Here is a 10,041-nt window from a genome sequence, read left to right as displayed (position 1 = left end):
AGGTGGTTTTTTGTAACTACGGTGAAAAGAAGATATGCGCCACCTTCTGGATTATTATGTCACAGCCAGCTAACCTGCTGCCAGTGTACATGATTTCTGGTGGCTCAGTCACTCGGAAAACTAGTTTGAACAATAAGATGTTTACATGAATTTCTTTGCCATGATCCTGTCTGCATTGTGGTATAAAGTATTTTAGTTTAATGAATGGGTGTTTTTTTTTTATTACAGTGAAAAAGGGGACGTGAGCCTGGTCCATTCGAGTCCCCAACTGCAATGGAATTTGGAAAGCCACGGGGCCTGTAAAAAGGCTTAAAAACAACTGAGTAAAACAAGACTTAAAAAGATGAATAATTTATTTTAAAAACACCAGCAGTACAAATGATCACCTTCTCTCTCCTTCTCTGTCCCTACTGACACACTTAAATAGGTTGAGCCAATCAAATGCACCTAAAAGCCTTTTAAAATTGGGTCACCCCACATGGATAGGGGCTGAATCCCACTTCTGACAACAAATGTAAAAAGGCTTAAAAACAACTGAGTAAAACAAGACTTAAAAAGAATAATTTATTTTAAAAACACCAGCAGTACAAATGATCACCTTCTCTGTCCCTACTGACACACTTAAATAGGTTGAGCCAATCAAATGCACCCGGGTTACAATCACCATCAAATGAACAAATTAAATGAATTAAACAATTAAATACGATCAATTAAAAGCAATCAATTAAACAATTAACTAGTGAAGGGCCACTCCTTCACAGGGCCGCTAGGTTTGAAACTCAGACGTTTTGGCACGTGTAGCATTTTGAGAGTACATATTTGTCACCTAACAACAAGAAGGTTGTGGGTTTGAATCCTGGCTTGGGGCCTTTTTGTTTGGAGTTTGCATGTTCTCTCCGTGTCCATGTGGGTTTCCTCTGGGTACTCCGGTTTCCTCCCTCAGCCCAAAGACATGCAGGTTAGGCTGATTGGAGACGCCAAATTTCCCATAGTTATGAGTGTGTGTGAATGGTGTGTGCCCTGTGTTAGATTGGCGGCCTGTCCAGGGCGTATTCCTGCCTCTCACCCAATGCACACTGGGATAGGCTCCAGCACCCCCTGCGACCCTGCATAAGCGGGTACAGATAATGGATGGATGGATGTATGCATACCACTGGTTCATGCTGTTGCTGTTGAAGAAAACAAGATAACCACACCTTAAAAGTCATACAGGCGATGATGCATTTCACTCCAGTGACAGTATTAAAACAGTAGCATTTATGACATTATGCATGCAAAAATAAACTGTTAAACTACGTTTTCTAAAAGATCATCACAAGAGGTTTGACCTCCTTAGCGACGACACATGGCGACTCACAATCGATTACCAAAAACTGAATCGCCTGTTTCCCAAAGCCACCCCAATCATGATCCTAATCCATCCACATTGCTGAGGGAGCTAACAACCGATGCTAGCTGGTTTACTGTTCTAGACATAGTCAGTGGTTTCTGGTCTCTGTCTGTCGGATGGAAAGACCAGTGGAAACTTGCCTTTACAGTGAACCGGATGCAGTATACGTGGGAGAGAACGGCCCAAGGCCTGCAAAACAGCACATGAATCTTTCGCTGTGCCGTCGCTGTAATGAAACCACTAACAGGCACAGGCAAAGTGCTTCAGTACGTGGATGACATCCTAATAGTGACTGGTCGCTCTCAAGAAGAGCACCTGCAGCTAGTAGATACAGTTCTACAGGCGCTTTATAATGCAGGCTTCAAGATGAATAAGACCCAAGCGTACGTTACATGCCTCGAGGTGCAGTACCTGGGCTATAGGCTCACTAGGCTCTGACACAGGACAGGGCGCAAGCGTGTAGCTGCACTGCTGTGTCCGCACACACGTAACGCACAGCAGAAGGTGCTAGGCGTGGCTAATTACCCGCGCGATTTCATACCCCCTGCTCACTACCCTCCACTGGCTGCCTGTTATAGCTCGCATCAAATTCAAAACATTGGTTCTAGCATACCAGGCAGTCAAGGGATCAGCCCCAGCATACCTTCAAAAGATATTCAAACCCTACATGCCAGCCAGATCCCTCCGTTCTGCTACCTCAGGACGCCTAGCACCTCCCCCTCTTCGCACCTGCACTTCCAGAACACGTCTCCTCTCTGTTCTGGCCCCACGATGGTGGAATGACCTCCCTGTGGAGGTCAGAACAGCTGAGACTGTGACCCATTTCAAACGACGACTGAAGACCCACCTCTTCAGGCTGCACCTCTCCCCATCCCTTCCCCCCCTGTAAATGACTAAACTTAGGGTTGTAACTAGGCAGCTGTTTAATAGGTGACTTAGTTGATGCGCCAGTCTTAACGACTACTTGTATTTTTATTTATTTTTATTTTTCCATAGATTGCGTTGTTGCCGTTCTCGTTGTTAGTGTTAATCAGTTTAACCACCAGGGTCCAGGTTGAACTATGCGGTTGTTCCCTGTACTTGGACCGGTACTTCTCTCTAGGGGTTTCGTCATACTTGTTCCTGGTTATGGTTATACACTTTGTTGTACGTCGCTCTGGATAAGAGCGTCTGCCAAATGCCTGTAATGTAATGTAATGTAATACCGGACTGCGCTAGCGCTACGGCACCGCTTCACGCGCTGCTTACAGGCGAAGGCGAGCCAACAGCCGTCGAATGGGATGACGGCGATGAACGGCCGTACACCGAGCCCGCTCTAAGTCTGCCCAATCAAACGGAGCCTTTCCACGTCCAGGTTAACGCGCACGAACGCACACTTAGCGGTGCACCGGCGCAGGGCAAAGTGCGGCCCACAGCATAGCACAGGCACAGGAAACCACCAGTTGCGCAAGGCCATGAGTCCACTGTGCTCAGCACCTACGAGCGGTACACTGGATGTTAACAACAACAACGAAACCCATTGTGGGGTTTAAACCAGTTGTTGTGCACACAATGCACCCTGCCAGCACGGATGCTTCTGCAGGATAAGATCAGAGGTGTGTCGTCAAAGTCTTGCCAGATGGCTGACAGCCATCCAAGCAATAGAACAGAACGACTATCAATAGCAGAATCCTGCCACGCCTGCTTGGAAATGACAAGGGACAGGCGCACACTTGTGAGCCACAGCCAGAGGTATCCAGCTCAGTGTCACAGAGAGCTCACAGGGCAAACCCGAGGGCACATCGATGGTTCGCGCTTCTGAGATGGCGGCCTGGCTGTGCCGTTTGGTCCCCGGTGCAATACAGATGCCGCCAAGCAGCTGCTACTCAAACCTTCACCGCATCCGCTCGAGAAGCCGACCTTGTTGCACTAGGGGCGGACACGGTGGCATGGTGGTCAGCACCGTCGCCTCACAGCAAGAAGATTGTGGGTTCGAATCTCGGCTTGGGGCCTCTCTGTGCGGAGTTTGCATGTTCTCCCTGTGTTCGCGTGGGTTTACTCCGGGTACTCCGGTTTCCTCCCACACTCAAAGACATGCATGTTAGGTGCGCTCCTGCAGGTGCCCTTGAACAAGGGCCTCAGAACTGGAGTTGGTCCCCGGGGGCAGCACAAGAGAGGCAGCTGCCCACTGCTCCTAGGTAACTAAGGAAGGGTCAAATGCAGAGGACAAATTACCCCATGGGGTTCAATAAAGTATATCTTCTTCTTCTTCTCACTGCTAGAGGCTATTAAAGCTAACCCTGAAGTGTTATGCATGTATACTGGCAGCCACTGTGTGTTCGGTGCGGTAAATGACTGTATAGCCCAGGGGTAACTTCGCAAGTTTCTCACTACTGCAGGCAAACCAATTAAGCATCACAACGTAATCGCATTAATATGGGAACAGGTCCAATGCCGCGTTAATCCCCTTTCCATGCTGAAAGCATGGGCGCACAATGCCAAAACCCCAGGCAAGCATGAAATAAACAATAACTGCAGATCTGCTTGCAGGGCGAACCCTGGCAGAAAGACAGTCTGTCAGTGCAATCCAGGCCACTCCCATTCACCTCCCACAGCATCAGAAAGACTTGCGGTGTGTTAGATGGTGTGTTAGTCACGTATCTAAAACAAGACCTGTGTGTGCCCCTTGTAACGGGCACAGAGGGACTGGTATTCAGAGAAGGGAAATATGTTGTTCCAGGTGCCTTTCAAAAGCCCATCATAAAGCAGTATCATGAATATGCCCATGTATCCACAGACAAAACAGAGAGAGCTTATCGAACGCTATTAATGGTGGCCAAACATGGCTGCCGACATCTACGCATGCAAGGCATGTTTGGTGTGTGCAGCGGTTACTCGGGGCAAATCAAATCAGGGTGCACGAAGTTCGCGCAAAGCAGAGGCCCCAAAAGTCCCCTGGGAATCACTGCAGTTGCACTTCATTGGCCCCCTGCCAAGTGCCACAGGGGGGGTTACAGGTCCTGTCTTGAAATAACTGACAAGTTCTCTACATGGATGGAGGCAGTTCCCACTCGTAACCACACTGCACATACCGTCGCTCTAACTTTGGCAAATCAGGTCATTCCGCTCCGGGGGTGCGCCGCATGAGATCGAGTCTGATCAGGCGGACTCGCTTCACGGATAGTGAAAAACGTGCAAAATGTTAAAGCCCGGAGGCCGCATGCACCCTACAGAGCACGAAGCTCAGGAATGGTCAGGCGTGGCACCCGTACCATTAAAGAGCACTTAGATACACAGGTAGCACTGCACAAAAACCAAAGGACCGACGATCTTCCTACTATGCTGACTGTGCTGCGAGCCACTCCCTCCAAAGCCGCAGGCATCGGCCCTTATGAGTTCATGACAGGGAGGGTCATGAAGCCCCCCCCGTTGTCCCAGAGGTCACACCAGCTGACCTGGGGCTGGTCATACTTGCAACGCAGCGAACAGTTCTGACCCAGCCTCAGGAGCAAATCAATGTACGCGTGGGTCTGAAGCAGCAACAGTCAGATAAGGAAAACCAAGCTCCCCATAATCCATCGACTGACGCTACGTTCACGGAGAAAGACGTAGTCACGGTCAAGGCGTTTGTGAGACAGAACGCGTTCACCCCCACACTGGCACGGTCCGTATGAGGTGAAAGCAGCGCGCACTCGTTGTTTGGCTGTGAAAATGGCACGGAAGCTGAAGTGGCAGCATATGGCACAGTGTAAATCCCACAATGCATAGTGCTTTCGATGTTCGTGTTACTGGCTGACCACTGCCATTCCCTGGACCCCTGACATCAGAAAAGTGTCAGGGCCAACATGCATTGAATCAGGACAGCGAGTGAATTTAATGCACAACTTCTCATGTGGAAGACGGGTGTGGAAATACTTTAACTTGTTGGTGCATTCACCTAGAAGCCATGACACCAGCATGCTAAGATTGCTCACCTCAGACATTCTGTGCTTCTGCAACCAAATTATGAGATGAAAACATCAACTCGGTGTTCTAGCTTTATTAGTAGACGATTCAGGACAACAATGCCAAATACGGAGTTTCGCAGTGCCACCATTGTCGCGCTGGTCGTGCATTTACCCAGCACCCCCTCCCTGCAGTCTCATCTGCGACTACACCCCCCGCACATGACACACTGGACAATAGTGTTTATCTGGGCATAGATAAAAACGTCCACCACTAAAAATGTGTACTCCGTCGTAGCAACAAGATTAAGCCAACAATAGCCAAAGGTATGCCAGTACAGCTGCGAAAAACGCTGCTCACTGAATACTGAATTAAACAATAGAAATCATAGTAGAATAATATAATATGGCATTCTACAATCAGCATCTGTGACTAAATATGGAATAAATATAAAATCTTACCTTTGGTTTAACACATAAAGATATCACTTTCAAGGTTCAGTGGTCTTCAACAATCCGTTTGTGAAATATATGTTCATTTGTGATGTCTGGGTACCTTCCAAAATAGCTGTGTGTAATGCCACACGTTGCTTACGGTGTTTTCGCCCTTTTTAGTACAGCCTGGCTTGATTGACAATTAATTTACGTTTCTGGACCCCTAGATATTTTAGACCACTGCACTGACGGCAAGCTTGTAATTCCAACTTGAAAATGCAAAAGTAAGTTTCTTGAGTCAAAACACTTGATTTGTAGTGAAATACGTTGTGATTTACAGCAATGCATAATTTAGACATTTTGGATAGATTTGGAAATACTGGGTACACTGCTTACTTTTTGCTTCATAGATCTTTGGTAGTTCTGCATGTCCACCCTTTTAAGCACTTGTAGTCAGGGAGTTTTTGATCCAGGGCATGTGTAGTTTAACCTGTTTTACATATGGGATCTCTCAGTATTTCATTGCAAACTAAAAAAGAGCAGATTCATTGTTGACTTCTTGTCTAAACAACTGCAGTTGTGTCACTTTATTTCTTCCAAAATTATGAACGCATGCTAATCTACTGTAAATGGTACAAATGTCCCGCTTCATTTATACCATTTTTCAAGTCTCTGTGATGATCACATCTGGAGGTACAAAGCCACAGCAGAAGCTGTGCTAAAACCACAAATACGTTGTAGATCAGGTTCCGCCCACTTCCCTATTCAAACTTAATCGCCATAAGATAGACAGGATTACAGTAACACTCGACACACCCTATTCACACCCCAGCAATGGCCTAGATCCAGAAAAGTGTTGCAACACGAAAGATCTGGGCCCCAGAGCTGTACAGACGCACACATACGGGGCCACACGTTATCACACGTATTGACTGTACATCGGTGCTCTTCAATTTTTACTCCTCTCCTACAGCCGAATGCAAGCCCAGACTTTTTGTCTGGGCCAAAAGAAAGGAGGGCATGTACGGTGTTGGTTTGTGTGCTACCAGTCCAACAGCTTGGACCAGTCTGAAAAATTGTTCATGGACGACAACGGATTGTGTTAATCTAACCACATGTAGGCATCACTAGCCAACACAGTGCCCAGCAGCACACCCCACTCCTAAAGGGGGTCTCATCAAGGAAGGGAAATATTAACAAGACTATTACATGATGTTAACCTAATAATGGCAGATGTATTATACAAAATCTCAAACATTCTCTCGGCACACACCACGCACTGCAACAAGCAACATTCACCTGGTTACAATCATGAATTGATGGTTTAATTGCAGATTACAAGGGCAGGCTAGCTGTCCAAACACAAACACAAACACAAACACGGACAATATGGGACCTGTTTGCTGATGTGACTGGCCTATTCGGTGCTGGTGAACTCACTTGAAAACACATACCAAATCACCAAACAGTCACCAATGCTCTGCATGGCTAACTAACCAAATTGCCACTGGCTTCCAACACTTCAGTGGTGCTGTTGATAACATCATGGTAAATGGACTGCATTTATATAGCGCTTTTATCCAAAGCGCTTTACAATTGATGCCTCTCATTCGCCAGAGCAGTTAGGGGTTAGGTGTCTTGCTCAAGGACACTTCGACACACCCAGGGCGGGGTTTGAACCGGCAACCCTCCGACTGCCAGCCAATCGGTCTTACCTCCTGAGCTATGTCGCCCCGGTATCAAAGTCAAAGTCAAAGTCAAAGTCAAATCATCAAAGTAGACGGGAGTGTAGTATAATGCGTAAGGAGCTAGCCTTGTAACCTAAAAGTTACAGGTAGGACACTGCTGTTGTACCCTTGAGCAAGGTACTTAACCTGCATTGCTTCAGTATACAATATATCCTAAGTATCCTGTGTAAGTTGCTCTGGAGTTGTGTAAGTTGCTCTGGAGAAGAGCGTCTGCTAAATGCCTGTAATGTAATGTAATCTAATGTAAAAATCAGGAGCCCAGGCTTTGTTACAGTTCAGTCACACAATCTTCAACCAGACCAATGTGGCTGAACGTGAAGTAGCATGTAGGATGTATGCCCAAGACCTGTTCACAGCTGCAAGGCAGGAGATTCTTGATCTGAGGCTATGCAAAGCTCCCCGACATGCCCTGCTAGATCCGAGTGATTTATTGGACCTACGTAGATGATCTGATTCCAGCAAAATGCAAGACATCTGCAATTTTGAATGACATACAACTGCTATGATGTATGATGGTAGTGAATGTCATGGTTGTGTTACGCCACTTTTCCCATTATACACCCTGCTCGGGTTTTTAATAATTCAACCACTATGCCCTCGGAGTTGTATTAAAGGACAAGTCATCAGGTGGGACTATATCACTGGTAGGACGGAGTGTGGCACAGTGGGTAAGGAACTGGGCTTGTAACCGAAAGGTCACCGGTTCGATTCCCGGGTAAGGACACTGCCGTTGTACCCTTGAGCAAGGTACTTAACCTAAATTGCTTCAGTATATATCCAGCTGTATAAATGGATACAATGTAAAATGCTATGTAAAAAGTTGTGTAAGTCGCTCTGGATAAGAGCGTCTGCTAAATGCCTGTAATGTAATGTAATGTAATGGTTACGTGCAGAGACCGTAAAAAATTGTCAAAATGAAATGCTGTGCTCAAAAGCATTTACGCTCCTCCCAAAATGAAATTGTGCCTCCAAATGATAAACAGGATTCAATAATTGAATAGACCTCATGAATATAAATCAAACACTGGCGTGACACAACTGTAAATTGCTTTTGGCATGAGTATGCTTTTGTGTTGACAGTGTTGTACCGTCAACGTACACTCAGTATCCTGTTGTTTGAGTTTACTGGCCAACACAAATGAAGATGGCATTGAGATGTACAGAGTAACCCCAAAGTACAGTAATGCATGGAGCATGAAATGTAAAATAAAAGAAAGATGAGAAAATGAAGAAAAAGACAAATCTACTGTACTGGGAGTAAACAAAATGGAATGGTAAAACAATGAAACATAAATATTCTGGCTCTGCTCTTGGTTAGGCCACTTATTCTCTTCTGCATCACACATTGTTTTTTCCCTGCAGGGGAAATATCTTCTGGAACGATGTGGCCTCCATTTTCTTGCAGTAGGGGCACTCGGTCCTGTGGGTTACAGTCCTCCTCTTGCTCCCTCTCCTGCTCCTCCTCTCATTCTTGCTCCTACTCTCAGGCTTGGCGTCTTCTCTACCAAGATGGGGACGTGCTTTACGCCGGCTTTTACAGTGAGGCAGACTTCTCTTCACATCTGATTCCCACACAGTTTTCCCCATTACCATAAACACACAAGAATTGTGCATGCTGTAATTATTTTTTTTTTTTTACTTGAGAAACTTTATTACTGATGTGGTGAGCAAATTTTCAGTCTCACAGTTTAGGGATATCTGTGTGTGTAAAAGCTAACTTTTGATATTATTTTGTGAACTACTGACCACATCTGACTTTAAATCCAAACAAATATATTGTCATTCAGAACATTTATTTGGTAGAACGCGACAAAAGGTCAAAATGCAAAAAAAAAAGAAAATACACAGCGCTATTATACATAGAATAATGCAAGCTAAACAAGCTTATAGGTGTAAATAAATAATAAAAAATAAGAATGTCTCCCCTTTGGAAGGGTTCCACAATCAATATTTGGTGGTGGTGTAACTCTTTCTCCTTCAAAAACATGTGGGGTGGTGTCTTAATATTTTCCAGAGTCTGAATGTACTTTAGTTTACAGGTGTGTTTTTGCAGCTGTGCCTCTGGGCAGATGAGATGAGTTATTTGCTGTAAGCTCAGGGAATGTGTGTGGCAGCCAAGGCATTCTGGGCAGGGGGAGGAGACACAGGGAGGAGACACACTGACAAACCTGAAATACCGGTTGACGTTCGGTTGAAGCCTGATCACGGTGCACTGAATAGAAGAAGGACTCCACCCTTCGCTACAATCTTGGCTGAAGCAAGCAACCACACTGAGAGCATGGGCAAATAAACTGAAATGAACTTGTTGAAGAGAGATTTTTCAAACACTTTCTCAAACTTTTAAGTCAGTGTTCTAGAACTCCAATGCTTTAAATTGCCAGTAGTGATTGTTACATTAGCATGATAATGTTCAGCTAGGAACATTCCAATTGCATATTTTTGATTGTACACATTAAAGAAACTAGAACATGAAGTGCTCATTTTCAACAGGCAATTAAGCTCATCTCATAAATATTTATTGCTGATCTGTCATGTTTTTACAACT

This window comes from Anguilla anguilla, chromosome 8, assembly GCF_013347855.1.
Source record: "Anguilla anguilla isolate fAngAng1 chromosome 8, fAngAng1.pri, whole genome shotgun sequence".
Lineage (NCBI taxonomy): Eukaryota > Metazoa > Chordata > Actinopteri > Anguilliformes > Anguillidae > Anguilla > Anguilla anguilla.
The sequence above is the reverse complement of the archived record's forward strand: the minus strand, read 5'-3'. Positions refer to the sequence as shown.